Genomic DNA, 15825 nt, shown 5'->3' with positions numbered 1-15825 from the left:
TTGCTATTTATAAAAAATATTTCTAAATTCAAAAATTTGAATGGCGAAACGCCGCTATTTTAAAATGCCGATATTCCGATATAATTTTATTATCATCTGGATTGGGACAGACATTTTTGAGACACCCAAAAACAACAGGCTGTGACGCAAACATACAATACCCTCGCCTAAGGAAAAAATGAACAGTGGCATTAAATTGCCGCAATTGTTTACAATAAACCATCAGTTATCATTATAAATTTCGTCTATATGGAAAAATAGCCTTTTAGCGACCACAACAATCTCTGACTCTTTAAAATCGAAATCTGAAAATTTCAAAGCAATAATTGGTCCAGTAGTTAAAAAAAAAACAAATTTTTTTTCAGGGAGAGGAAAGCCGATAAGACGGCTTAATCATATGGCGAACCACGCCCTCTCGACCGATGACCAGTCCATGTCGGGTATGTGATTAGGTATCCAGTTATTTGTTTTTGGAAGCAAGGATTTGATGGAGTAGGAAGAGCGGTTACGTGAACCACCCCACGAAGGCGAGGAGTCCAGCAATCCTCTCGCACATAGCCATCCCGCATGGGATTCTAGCCTGCGAAACCACGCAGGGTAATCAGAGGTGCGGTGGCGTATTCCTAACGCTTAGCACGATGCGCCACTTCGCCGAGCATAGGTCCATTTCGTGTCCAATAAGCAACTATGAAATTTCCGAATTTCAAATAGAGACAAATAGAAAATGGGCAACGCGATTGGATTCGATTCACATACTGACTTTCGGCTTATTGATGGTGGATATTAAATATATGTTATGTACAATATTGATGTGTATTCTGCGTGATGGGACTACTCTAAAACCTCGTTTCATAGTTGGGTGTCTTATCTATTAAAAAATAATGTATTGCCCAACAAGCAGGTGGCGCACACATTCCACTCGTAAAGAACTCGGGTGTGGACTGTGGTATATTCAAAAAGGCATATAACAAGAGTAAAAAAATTTCAATTTTACAAATCATCAGAATCGTAAATGTCGACGAAGGCGATTACTGCAAAAACCATACTGCAATCTGCAATGTAGCGATTGCTGAAATAAACGACTTCTCGGCTTCATTTATAATTTCAATTTCAGACATTTTACTTTCAATATATATTTATATATTATATATGTATTCGGAAGTCAATTATATTTTTTCCAATCCGTAAAAAAATCAATCGAACACAAATTACGCTGTACAATAAATTGAATCGAGACAATAGGTTTTATATTAAAAATAGTAAAATTTGATTATTACCGGTAATAGACGGGCAGCTGTCGCCTACCTGTAGTCCTGTACCCGTAGGCTACGGTACCTCCTGTATCAGTACATGGTACCGTATATAAATATATTTAAGCATTGGGACAATATTTCAGTTATAAATTGAAAATAAATTCACATAAGTTTATTGACTACTAAGCAGATACGCGGGATATAGTTTTTTGTTTGAGGAACTGGCTGAAATGTCGAGGGGAAAACTGACGCAGAAAGTACGAAAAATAAATGTATATCAACTAATATAATCTTGACTCAGGTGAGGCGAAATAGTAAGATTCTGATAACTTTGTGGTAAACAATAGAAAATATGCAGACATTTTAAGAATAAGTTCGTCTACGTGCTAGTTGAATGTAAGTTAGAATATGTAAACCGACAATAATACAGCACATAGAAACATGGTTTTGCCACATATCCCAATTCGTAATATTTTGTGCACTTTTTCCGACGTTAAGACTGGTGTGAAGATACTCTTCCCCTTTCACAGACACACAAATTGTCTTGTTCTCGTTTATATTACCGGTGTAGTTTACCGAACCATAATAGCCTGTCGGGGGAGAAGGCTGAGACGTAGAGTTGGTACAAGAAGAAAATACTTGCCCTCGCATTTCGTTGACAGCCAATGCAACAAGACTATATCGAGCTAAACTTAAATACTGTAACCAAGACAGCCAAGGCATCACGCTCCTAGCGTTCACCAGCGCACCAGAAAACAGGATACTGCATACGAATGTTAACATTAACATAATGCTTCCAATATTTGGTGTCAAAGACGCTGAGTAAAATATCCCTGTTGCAACTGCACCATAGCTGGTCAGAATTACAGTCAGTAGAAATGTGAAAAATGCTCCGGGTTCTGCTTTAAACCCAACCATCCAATAGGATATGGCACTCAATATTATGGGAGATATTGTACAAAGTGGAATGAGATCCGCAATGATTTTTGAAACAAAATAAGAAGGAACGCTGTAGTACCCTGAAATCTGCTCATGTCGAAATATGGGCTGGTCTCTGCAGAATGTCTTAACAACAAGCATAAATCGCATCAATAAGATTGCAATGATGAATAAGAATGCTCCCAAGCGATTTTGAACTCCTATGTCTGTGGACTTGTCTAATTGATAATAAATTAGTCCTATTACCAGTCCTATTACCACGTTACTCGCGGCATTCGCTAGTAGCGATTGCGGATGACGTACCATGTTCTTGGCAGTACGTCTAATTAATATTTTTGTTTGATGTCTAAAACTTGTGGCGTACATTTGACTGTGGCTGTTTTCCGCCTCGTAGACAGCCCCTTCAATTTTATTCGCTTTTTCTTGCAAAGATACTGCGCTTTCATTCTCTTTATAAGCCGTCTTCAGGATTTTTCTTAACTCTTTATTTACTGACACTGGTTTCCCATCGGCGAAAGAACAAGTAATGGCCCTCTTGTGATCACCGTTTAGAATGTCAAGAAAGAAATCTGCCGGATTGTCATGAGTCTCGCAAATATATCCAAGATTTTCAAAAAATTGAATGGAGTTAGTAGCATTGTCGTGGTAAACTAATTCTCCGTCTGAAAGGAGAGTCAGAGAATCAAACAGTTTATAAATGCTATAACGTGGTTGATGAATGGAGCATACGATTGTATGTCCTTGTTCTCCAAGCCGCTTGAGAAGAATCATGACTGACAATGCTGTCGCCGAATCCAACCCGGTTGTAGGTTCATCCAAGAAAAGTATTTTGGGCTCCAATAGAAGCTCTATACCGATAGAAGTTCTTTTCTTTTCTCCTCCAGAAATACCACGAATGATTTCATTTCCTACTTTGGTATCAGCGCAAGCAAGCAACCCCAAATCTTTCAATATATTTTCAATCCTATTTCGTTTGTCATCTTGTGAAATCGAAGTTGGTAGTCTAAGATTTGCGCAAAACCATAACGTTTCTCTAACAGATGCTGTTGGGACTAAAAGGTCGTTTTGAACAACATAACCACTCACATAACGAAAATTTTTCGGTATTGGTTGGCCATCTAAAAGCACAACGCCACTGCAGCAAGCGGGGTCTTTTCTGTTTGCTAATACATCAAGCAGAGAGGATTTACCACTCCCAGTTGGTCCCATAATTGCATTAAGACCGGGGGGCATAACGCCACTAATGTCGCTCAGAATCACTATTTTATCCGACCTACGGCAAAATCCACAAGGTTTGTTTACTTCTACAGTGTATGATACGTTGTGAAAACTCATTACAGAACCCGATGTCTTTTGGTCTGTTTCTTCTGCCGATACCACGGCTATGTTTTCAATCACCACTGCCTCCATATTTTCTGATTTGCAATCAGTACCGTTTCTTTCAGACATTCTTAATTCCCAAAAGTAAGCTACCTATATTTTAGCTAACTATAAAATGAAAATATGATATACTTGATTTAAAGCTCGATCAGTACTAAGCTAATAATAAACAAGAGAGCTACGCCCAAATATGTGGACACGTATGTTCGCAGTACAGTACGGTTCACCGTACCGTCAGATCAGAGTCTACACATATATTCACACCAAGCGAAGCAGTACAGTAGGACACAAAATGGCGTCCGATGTCCGCAGAACGTTTAATGACGTCATAGCAAACAAAAACAAATCTCACAGAGCTAACAGAAATATTTAAAATGAATAAAAGCAATAGCCTTCTGGGGAAATTTTTATCTTTAATCACTGAAAATTTCAAAGCAATTGGTCCAGTATTCGAAGAGAAAAGCGGTTCTTTAATATTTCCACTAGGTGTGTTATTCCGTGTCAAACAACAAGAACAACATACTATTGAAACGATCGTTATGTCCACTACGTGTCCAACAACAAAAACTAACTTCTACTTCTAAATAAAATAGATCATACGCGAATAAAGAATTTTTCCAGCCCTCAATTTGCTAATAATTTGGGCTATTCAACCTCTCCGATCTACAATTAATTTTCTTTCTGCAACTCAACTTAATGTAAGCAATTTACACATTGAGGAAATGATATGGTGCATTCTTATCGAAGTCTTCTCAAGCGTAAGAATAGATTACAGTTATACATTAGTAATTTATTTCTGAATTCAGACTCACAATATGTCTGTAAGAAATGTGCATGCATTTTATGGAACCCTAATTAAGTCCTTCACTTTAAGCACCGTTAAGTTAGTCATGCTTTATGATTTACATTGCCCATCTTTACTGTGACGTAATAAGTCACTTCTTTCCCCGCGCTTTAAGGCCTTCCAGAATTTTCCTTTTTTCCATTTAAGCTATTTACCTAAATCAACAAGCGTTGTAGGTGTCGCTGCCTGAAGACCTCTTGAGGTCCCTCGCGACTCCTGTCACACAATTTAAGTTAGTTTCCACGTGTATTTGTAATATTTTTTCATATATCGTACCATGTTTAAATTGTGTTGACGAATAAATGATGATTGATTTCCTTGCCACGAGGTAGACGCCCATTGGCCATTGCGCTTTGCGTGTAAGGGAGGATGCTGTGCGATTATATATTTTATTAATGATAGGTTTTTCTATATTTGGGGTTGAACTTATGCTATACGTTACATCAGTGGTTCTCAAACTTTTTTGCTCGCGGCACACTAAGCAAATAAGAAAACTCTCGCGGCACACCTTTGAAAAATTTGAGCTATACTTGGGCAAATTATTCTACAAATGTTAATGCGATGTGTGTGCCTGTTTTGAAAAACGAGGGTCCGTCGCTCCCATTTTTGCTTTTGATTACAGCCAGAGCAGAAAATACGGGTTAATAGAGCCATGTAGATGCAAATGGATAGATTATTTTGGCTTTTGCACCGCTGATTGAATAGAATTTGTAAGCAGATAGTCAAAACTCGACCAAACTGTCTTTCCTGTTAGCCTAACTCAGGGGTCTGCAAATTTCGTACTCGCTTGACAGATCGTCATTTGAACGACTTACCGCGGGCAACCAAGTTGTCATAACCACATCATTTTTCATATTGAGAATAAGTAAATAAAAACAATATATTGTTGGATAATATATTAATTGTGGCGATTGTTCGTAAGCGGGAGAAATATGTATATTCGGCCCGCAGGTACACAAATTTTGCCGACCACTGGCCTAACTCAACGCTCACGTGAACATAGTGGAAGGTGGATATCATTTTTACAAAAAACATTATGACATCACAATGCAAGTATACTGAAACAATACCCCTTACTACAACGACTAGGCAAATGCAATAATATTATCAGTCTAATTAATTATGGATTATCAAATCTCATAAGTTGCATGCATGTCTATGTGTAATACAAACAGCTGATTTTCTAAAATTCCAAATAGCTCCGCGGCACACTTGAGAATCTCTCACGGCACACTTGTGTGCCGCGGCACACAGTTTGAGAAACACTGAGTTACATAATTGTTATCAGGTAGGAAATTATGCTCAGAATAATATTAGGTTTATTCATATATTAGCCGAATAGCTTTTGAGGATTGCTGTATTTTTTGCGTCCTTATATTGATCATTGTATTATTTTGTATTCTAGCATACGTATGGCTGTTCTTTGAGTCCCTGTCAAAAACAGTCAATTCATCACTGACACTAATACTGTAATAGACTGTTATCACTGACGTCAACATTAGATGTGTTTGAACAAGATAATAAAGTTTTCTCCAACACAAGTCTACGGGATTGTTGGTGTACAGGTTGCAGTGTTGGTCAGTTGGTGCATAGATTGGAGACATTACATGGGGAACCAGGGACAGGACGCGTCTCCAGGTACCCTGTAACTTGGATTCGCAGTGGAAGACATTAGGTACCGTACCCTACGCGTAAATATCCCACCAGTGGCGTAGCATCCACCCCCGCAACCCCCGGCACAGCGCAAAGGGGCCCAAGCGGTTAGAATTTAGAAATTTAAGCCACAAACTAAAAGCTGCAGTGCAAAACAAGTAATGCACATCTTATAACGTTGATGTTAGTTCTGCTCAAATCGTTTTGTTACGTAACAATGCCAGGAAATCGTCGATTTTCGGCGGCTTGTGGTTTGATCGCACCGGCAAAATTACGAAGGCTGTCAAAATGATGTCGAAAGCAAAACCTCTCAGTGGCGCACAGAAACGCAGAAAAAGTGCAGAAGAGGAAGAACGTATGAAAAAATAAAGTAATCGAAATAAACCATTGCGTTTTGGCTTATGTTCGTGGAATGCACGTGATTCGTGGAATGCACGTAGAAAATCTTTATTCTTAATATATATAATCATTAATCTTATCGGTGTCCGAGTTTGAAGTTCTTTGTCTACGTTCTTTTGTTATGACTTTTCCTAAGAATAGCCTGTAGAATAAATGACCTCTACTCCGAATAAACTTTAATGCGCCTGACGTCACCGAAATTGGAATTAATTTTCACTGACGATAACTATTGATCCGGATGTAACCGTCCAAGTTGAGCGACCCTCGCTTTCACACGTACAATCGCACAAACTAGCAAATTTTTAAATTAAGATATACAGATACCGGAAGAAAGTTGAAAATATTTGAACTATCCCATTCCCATTGGTATCGTGTCAAAAAATGTCAACCACAACATTTATCGATGTTTTTATACTGCCCGGTTGGGTTGTGAAATTTTATTATATTACCGTAGGTTTGCCCTTTTTGTAATGTTAAAACTTGGCGAGAAATATTTAGACCACAATCATATTTGTTGTCGTGTTTTTGGCCTCGTGTTCGATATATTGACGTCATATTTACATATGAGTAATGGAAAATGGATGTATTATGGCATTATAAGTTCATTTTCCGCAACGTCATCAAAACAATAACCGAGAATATCGGTCGGAGATCGAAGACTTATCGATCATAGATCGGTAATTAGTTAATAACTCGCTAATTATACGACATAATTAACCCAAAATCTATAGGCTTCTGGTCCGAGGTAAGATGCATGCACATGCAAAATTTGGAGCAGATTCAATCACGCGTTCGTGAGATATCGCGTTCATCTAACAGACACACACACAGACGCACAGACAGACAGACATACATACATACAGACAAATACCTATCAATATACTTACCGATCTTAAGATCGATAAGTAATAAGTTGTTATTATGAAGTTCAAAATAGCCAAAGTCCGGTAGCGCAAAGTAATGCGCATGCCGTATTTTATGGAACATAAGGCGCACCTTCAATAAATTGCTTAAATTGGGTCACTATCAGATCAATATATCAGCACTATCAGATCAATATATACATTAGGCCAGGGTCGGTAAACCTTTTAGCCGAAGGGCCACACGTGGCTCACTAATAATTGCGCGGGCCACTTATCATGGTAGTTATGTTCTAGTTTTGCTACACTGACCACCTAACATGGTAGTTAGGTTCTAGTTTTGCTACACTGACCACTTAACATGGTAGTTAGGTTCTAGTTTTGCTACATTGACCACTTAACATGGTAGTTAGGTTCTAGTTTTGCAACACTGACCACTTAACATGATGGTTATGTTCTAGTTTTGCTACACTGACCACAGGTTAATGAAAAAACAAACAGTACCCCCACAACAAACTTTCACAATTATTAGAACAATAAAACTGTTGTTTCCCAACCATTGATGGGGCGCCATCATTGGTTATTCCTGAAAGTTTCGCCAAAGACAAGCCAAGACGCTTGATCATTTTTATCACAGTTTTTAACAAATCAATGCCTCTAGTCGTACTCTTAACAGGGACACTGGCTGCGAGCTCCACGGTAATTTCAAATCATCATTAACTCCCCGCAAGAAGATCGCCAAGTCGCCGACTGAGCAATAAATTTGATGTCAGTGCTTTCATCAGGCGCCAAGGAATACAATGAAAATTTTCCCGCTTTTGCAATTGAAGTTTCCGCAATAGAGTTCCCAAGCTCTTTAAACGGCTAGTTATGGTCTGTCCTGACAGGCTATTTTTGCAAACACCTCTTTTATTTCCACGTCGTAAAACATTGGCAACCCGAACAATACATAATATACAATTCTTAACGAATTTTCTATCTGAGAATGCTTTCGTTTGTTTTGCGATAACATCATATAGATAGTAAAAGAACAAGCGTGTAAACGACTATGGGATGTTTATATATCGATATCTCCTCTCAGTTGGTTTCGATTCAAAATGGCACTCATGGCTTGTTTGGAAGGGCGTGCAGAGCGCATTTCAGGGAAATAAACAATTCGTTTGCATCACATCTTTGTATACTACCGTGTCTCCCCTAAAATAATACCTACCCTGAAAATAAGACCTAGCCTGAATTTTAAATATGATTTTAATATAAGCCCTCCCCTTAAAATAAAACCTAGACAATAACGCGAATTTTTTTTTTGTGCCAGTCGATAGCAAGAAATCTCTCTTACATGTTTTAAATGATTGATAATCCATGTTTCGCAGTTATTTTGAATAAAAACGTGTTATTTATACGTTAATAGATATCGGTTTTCACATTTTGTACATTTGAAAAATCTTGTAATTCTCTGCTTTGTAATTTTGATTTTGATAACTTAAAATATAAGACATCGCCCGAAAATAAGCCCTAGTGTTATTTTCGGGGAAACACGGTACATCACTCGAAAAATAGTTTTACTCAATTTTTTATTCAATTCTGAAAATTCAGCGCAAGCCACTCGAAATGTTTCCGAGGGCCACTTATGGCCCACGGGTTGGACGACCCTGAATCAGGCGCAACGACTCATAGGGCAAAGGGTCTATTTTTGAGGAAAAAATTGATTTTAGGAGCGCTTCATACGATAAATTTATCTTATGAATATTCTTATAAACATAAATATTCAGTACTTGAATAAAAAACAAGTCGCTACAAGACAAGAATTTGAATATTTATAAATAACTCTGACTTTTTTGTTCATATGTTAGAGCAGGGGGGTGTAACCCTTTAATACAGAAAGACCAAATACAAACAACTAGGTGAAACCGCGGGCCGCATCTTTATTTACCATAGGATTTTCTAGTAGTTGGAGACACAAAAGTTATGCTTATTGATCTTATGACATGCATAGTTCGCTTTGCCTAAGTTGAAAAAATTAAAAACGCGTTTCGCGGGCCCCACATCATTCAAAATTGGCATTTCTCCGCGGGCCATTGTTTCTTGTAGGCCGCATTTTGCCCGCGGGCCGCAGGTTGCACACCCTGTGTTAGAGCATTGATCTCTTTTTTCGAAAATGCTCAGACAACATATGAGTATAAATTATAATTTTTAGCCATTTTATTTGTTCACTTTATGCATTCTGATCATTAAAACAATCCTGAGTATACCACACCAGAGCTGTTTATGAGTGGAATGTGTGCGCCTCCTGCTTGTTATGCAATAGAGAGCAACAACGAACTAGGAAATTTTAGAATAGTGTCATCACGCAGAATTCGCATCAACATATAATTCATATCCACGTCCAAATTGTTTTGAAATTATTCAGACTTCGATTTTTATTGGTGAAAGATTGTTGTTGTCGCTAAAAAGCTATTACTTTTACGTCTTTCCAAAACTTTTGTAGGCTCCATTTTGATTTTCGTGTCCATATATTTAAGCATTTCTCAGTTTTTCTAATGGTGTGACTGAAAATGGCAAATTTCGTCGAAGATACAAAGACCGGAATGAGACACACTTCAAGCTTTCAAAACTGGCACCGTTCAAGTAATTCGACATATGGCGAGAACTGGAGGCCGCCGAATAGATGAACTTTATAATGGTAACTTATGGTTTATTGTAAACAATTGAGGTAATTTAATACCACTGTTCATTTCTTACTTAGGGGATGGTATTGTGTATTTGCGTTATAGACTTTTATTCTTCAAGTAGACATGATTTGTAATTATGATGTCCAAATAGGGGTGTCTCGAAAATGTCGTGTCTCACTTGCCCCACGTGTCTCAAGTGGGGCACGTGCCACGACAAGTGAAAGAGGTGGGAAACGCGGGACACGATATTTTCGGGACACCGTCCAAATAGTTCCTCGCATAATTGTTCTTTGTTTTTACCTGCCTGCATGCTTGTTATCGATCCCTGTGTTTTGGAGAGCCTCGCGTTAGATAGATAGAAGTTTATTCATCATCCATTCATTTGCCAAAAAATCAAACAAAAAAACACAAATAACAACATTCAATAAGTGAGAGAAGTATAATCGACTGACAACGGAATTGATAGGAGATTGGAAGGACCATTTGGTCACTAAATCAAAACAACTTTCCTGGCATAAAGAATGTTGACAGATTACATTTTACATTATACCAATTATAAAACATTTCAACTTGTTGTAACTAATAATCATGCAACAAGAGTAATGTGACACATATGAGACGAAATTCGAAACAGAAGCGACAAGAAAAAGCGATTAATTTTATATCACACAAAATAAAAACGTACAAGTTGAAAAGTTATGAATCAGTACTTATTCAGAAAAGACTGGAAAGAATTCTTGGAAAAAACATTAAAACTGGAAATTTCTTTTATGCTTTCGTTTATATCGTTCCAAATTCTCACACCCTGGTACTTTATGGAATTTGGGGTACGCGAGGATGAAAATCGCTGTACAAATAATCCTCCATTTCCAGATGAACGAGTACACCATATGTATGTGCATTTTTGTTGGAACAAAATATTATTGTATTACGCGAGGGGCAATGCTATTTACCGCTTGATACATGAGCCTTCCCATTTCCTAAAAATATAGATCTTTTATTCTAAAAATACAAAGGATTTTGTAGTAACTATTCCTATTTGCCCAGCGTGTCACCCCACAGATGGCTCGAATTGCTTTATTCTGGATTAGCTGTAATTTGTTAAGACTGGTTTTGTCACAACAACCCCAAGTTACGATACCATGCAGAATACAAGAATGAAATAATGAATGGTAAATGATTTTCATAGCATGCAATGTCAAATAGTTTGAACATAATCCCAGTCACTCTTGATAACTTGCTATATAGATATTCTGTATGAGCATGCCACTTAAATTTATTGTCAATAAATATCCCAAGATATTTCATGCATGACACTTCATTTAGCATTTCATGACCAAAAGATAAACAGAAAGCTTTATTTTTTTGAATGGGAAAGCATATAGATCGATTTAGAATAATTTACAGTCAATTTATTTACTAACGTCTTGCTTTGCTGTGTTATAAACAGTGATGTTTGTGTCTAATGGTGATTTGGTAATAATCTGGGTTAGAGAAAGACAGTAAAAATTTACCAAACTTTCAAAGCGGTTTTCTAATATAATATTGAAAAACATATTGATAAAGAGAATGCAATGGCTATTTTGACCATCGGTCTGTTTGGCAAAGAATGATCAATTCCATTTTTAATAAGTTTTAAGTAAAAGAAAAGAGAACATGAAAATAATGCATTGAATTGCTATTTCAAGAATTAATCGAAGGTTCACATTGAAAAAAATATATATATATATAATGTTTCCCCGAATTTATAAAATGTATTCATTCACGCAAAAACACTACAAACTATATTTTTGAGCCAAAGATTTATTGAGTTGCATAAGTTAAGTTTTGATGAATAGCCGTTGGTAGGATGATACCTCAGTGGTGGAGTTCAAATATTTTGTCAGCCGGCTTCATAATAACAACTTAGTTTTTGTGTTGATGACGTTGCGGAAAATGAACATGTCATTAATCCATAATACATCCATTTTTCCTATACGTAGATGTAAATATAACGTCAACATATCGAACACGAGGCCAAAAACCGGCGGAATCCCACCACTGGATACCCCCTACATTAACACGCCAAGTAAATTTCAAATAAATTTTTGTAACGGGATTCGTTACAGATATGGGAAGTGTACATTGTAAGATAATAATGACAAATAAGAATTTCCTTTTTCTATAAAACATTGCTAATGCTTATGTAAATCGAAGTACAAAATTCTTAATACACATTTTAAGAAGTACAATCAATTAGAAATAAGGTATGCTACTTTAAAATGAAAATTTTCAAATTTGCATAAGGATCGTTTTTATCGATTAGAATGCATAAAGTGAACAAAATAAAAAGGCTAAAAATAATAACATGTTCTCTGAGCATTCCCGAAAATAGGAGATCAATGCACTAACATATTGGCAAAGTCAATGTTATTTATAAATATTCAAAATATTCTCTTGTAGCGAATTCTTCTCTATTCAAGTACTGAATATTCATGTTTAAAAGAATACTCATAAGATGAACAGAGGCACACTTAAAATCGATCCTGTGCATTATAAGTAGGAATTTGTTCAAAAAGAATTGTTTTAAAACAGGCTGTTTATTAGAATTGATAAAAAACAAAATCCTCATTATAAGTCGGTGCGCATAATGTATATATGGATCTGGTAGTGCTTTATGCTTTAACGCCAATTTAAGCAATTTATTGACGGTGCGCCTTATGTTCCATAAAATACGGCATGCGTAATACTTTTCGCTACCGGACTTTGGCTATTTTGAACTTCATAATAACAACTTAGTTATTGTTTTGATGACGTTGCGGAAATGAGCATAAAATGCTATAATACATTCATTCTCCATTACGTATATGTGAATATGACGTCAACATATCGAACACGAGGCCGAAAACACGACAGCAAATATGATTTTGATCTAAATATTTATCGCCGAGTTTTAACATTACGAAACAGTGCAAACCGACGGTAATATCATGGTTAACTGAATTCAGTTAACCATGGTAATATAATAAAATTTCACAACACAACCGGACAGCGATAAATGTTGTGGTTCGCATTTTTTGACATCATGCCAATGAGATGTTTTAATATTTCTTCCTTTCGGTATCTGTATAATATGCGGTATACCTTGAGATTATCTCGAAGCTTGATACGAAATGTCCTTGTTCTTATATACCTGGCATGCTGTATCTGGGCACAAGGTGTTTGTGCGATTGCACGTTTAAAAGCCAGGACGCCCAACTTGAACGGTTACATCCGGATCAATATTTATTGTCAGTGAATACTGATTTCAGTGAGGACATGACGTCTGGCACTTTAAAGTTTATTCGTAGAGGTAATCGTGATTCTATATGCTATCAGTAGGAAACGTCATGGCAAAAGGACAGTGACAGATAACTTTAGACTGAGACATGAATGATATAAATGGTTATAAGGAGAAATATTTACTGCGTACAGTAGCGTCTATAAATCTATAGTTTTGGTGTTTAATATCGGATATTCAACCAACAGTGTCCGTTCCTTGGAGGGGATTAGAGTTAGAAAATTCAATCGTATGACCAAGGTACACGCGAATTGCTTATGACTGTCGTGATTTGGCTTGAATTCAAAATTACTTCTACAGGAATTTATGTTGTTAAGTCAAGCCTGACATACATGGTGTGTGTAACTTAATTGTTTTATAAACAGGCAATAGACTATGCAACTGTGAAAGTTTAATAAAAAAATGCATTAATTATTCTCAGATGGAACTAATGTGTATATGCTTTATTAAGTCTTATTCCCAAGAGTCCACGTTCGACATATACACAGCATTTAAAATAAGAAACAATAAAACATTTTTAATAAATGCAATACGTAAAATATACAATCATATTTAAGTTATGTTTAGCAGAATTCTGTTTTCGCGGCGCATTTGACAACTCGCGGCACCCTTTATGAATCGCTGCATTACACTATCTCAAATTTTGCCCTTTTATTTTTTGGTGTTCCGCGAGGCGAGAAAAAAGCGTTAGTGTTCCGTGTCCAAAAAAGTTTGGGAAACGCTGGTCTTGACTAGAATACATTGCGCTCAAGTCAAGCCTGACATACGACAATGCTGTATTTATTAAAATGTGATTCATTACTACTTCGATTCGAACAGTATAAATATAGGTGCAAATTTATCCACGCGACGATGTTAGTTTCAAGGCTTGTGTAAATCAACTGTTCAATGTACAGGTAATAGACTATGCAACCGTGGAAGTTTAATAAAGAAATGCATTAATTATTCTCAGATAGAACTAATGTGTATATGCTTTATTAAGTCTTATTTCCAAGAGTCCACGTTCGACATATACACATCATTTAAAATAAGAAACAATAAAACATTTATAATAAATGCAATACGTAAAATATACAATCATATTTAAGTTATGTTTAGCACAATTCTGTTTTCGCGGCGCATTTGACAACTTGCGGCACCCTTTATGAATCGCTGCATTACACTATCTCTAAATTTTACCCTTTTATTTTTTGGTGTTCCGCGAGGCGAGAAAAAAGCGTTAGTGTTCCGTGTCCAAAAAAGTTTGGGAAACGCTGGTAGACTAGAATACATTGCGTTCAAGTCAAGCCTGACATACAAAAATGCTGTATTTATTAAAATGTAAATCATTACTACTTCGAACAGTATAAATATGGGTGCAAAATTATCCACGCGACGGTGTTAGTTTCAAGGGTGTGTAAATCAACTGTTCAATGTACAGACAATAGACTATGCAACTTTGGAAGTTTAATAAAAAAATTCATTAATTATTCTCAGATGGAACTAATGTGTATATGCTTTATAAGCCTTATTTGGATAAAAGGCCAAGGATCCACGAGCGACGGCTACACCGTAGCGCCCGAGGTTATTGTTTTGTTTTGATCTGTGGCCACAAAAACCTAGGAAGTGTTAAATAATTATTATCTATGACCAGTCTTTAACGCGCATCAGTTTTTTGCAAAACAGGAGAAACTAACGTTTTTTCCGTTTGGCGGATAAAGGTTAAGTACAGATAGATATCGTATAAGATAATCCCAGGACACACAGATTCAATGGCGGAGGCGACAATATTATTGTTTTACATAACTTGAATGTTGTTGCATGTTTTTGCGATTTTGCAGCCCAGTTTCTCCGGTATGCAGAAAATTGAGGTTTCTCTTTTGTAGAAATTTGTAAGTAAATAACACAACTAACTCGACTGATGAGACAAGAGTGCTGATAGAACGCGTCGTAATTAGTGGTTGATTAATTATTATATTTGGACGATCGACTTTTAGATTGTCGTCGTTTTTCCAAAGCGTAAACAACGAATGCTGATGTGAAGGTGGAACCTTTTAGGGTAGAAGCGGTTAGCAGATCTCCGAATAAGGTTGTCTGGTGAATTTCAAGTACCTTTCCTAATGGATTAATAAATAATAGACAGAACTTTCAATATTGATGTTCGATTGTAGATCCATGGCGCCAGGTCGCTGATTCGCCTATGACTATTGAAACACTACGCTCAAATGTATGCTATAGCCTGATAACCTTCTATAACTGGGGTGAATGTAGCATCTCGCAGAGTAACGGGAAAGATTCAGCGGTAATCTGAAAGTAGGGTAGTAAGTTATCAAAACATGGCACAGGATCCCAAAACGCTTTTAAATCACTGGCGATTCAGATCTTGGAGCTTACCTCGGAGCTTGAATCAAATAATCCTGTTTGACTCAAATCTTCTTTTTTGAAAATTAAAGTCGCGTAATTGCTGATTTGCTGTAGAGATTTTTGATGAATAAAATTGTACAAAGTTCTCGTACGTAACTCTTGAATA

The 15825-nt window shown here is 36.7% G+C and overlaps 1 pseudogene; it reads right to left on the bottom strand.

The window, feature by feature from the left end:
• Positions 1-1176: 1176 nt before the first annotated feature.
• On the bottom strand, positions 1177-3665 carry LOC120344600 (broad substrate specificity ATP-binding cassette transporter ABCG2 pseudogene; annotated as a pseudogene).
• Positions 3666-15825: the final 12160 nt, after the last annotated feature.

Source organism: Styela clava, chromosome 5 (assembly GCF_964204865.1).
Source record: "Styela clava chromosome 5, kaStyClav1.hap1.2, whole genome shotgun sequence".
NCBI lineage: Eukaryota > Metazoa > Chordata > Ascidiacea > Stolidobranchia > Styelidae > Styela > Styela clava.
The sequence above is the reverse complement of the archived record's forward strand: the minus strand, read 5'-3'. Positions and strand labels throughout refer to the sequence as shown.